Source organism: Tigriopus californicus, chromosome 5 (assembly GCF_007210705.1).
Source record: "Tigriopus californicus strain San Diego chromosome 5, Tcal_SD_v2.1, whole genome shotgun sequence".
Taxonomy (NCBI): domain Eukaryota; kingdom Metazoa; phylum Arthropoda; class Copepoda; order Harpacticoida; family Harpacticidae; genus Tigriopus; species Tigriopus californicus.
The window spans coordinates 5,318,935-5,319,300 of NC_081444.1; positions in this window are offsets into that span (position 1 = coordinate 5,318,935).

The window sequence follows — 366 nt, forward strand, 5'->3', positions numbered from 1 at the left end:
GACTGCACCATTGCATGTTCGGCCGGGTAGGAAGATTGACAAACTTTAGAGACGTTGTTTTATTGAGGTCCAAGACCGAAGTGATTTTCATAAAGAAGATATTCACTTCCAGCTTACTGACATGTTCATGGTTGTGCAATACTCATGATTTGTACAATCATCCCATTGAACTTGGATGTTGATGATGCGCAATCAAGATTGTCGCAAAAATGTCACAACTTCCAACGAAAGATGGTCGACCTTGACGAGAAAAACTGACCGATTGACTTTTGTTGAGCCAAGATGAAGGCCCAGTGTGCGCCAACCAATTGTTGGGATGGTGTCATAACGTGAAACTGCACTCGAATTTAAGTATCTGTAAAGGGT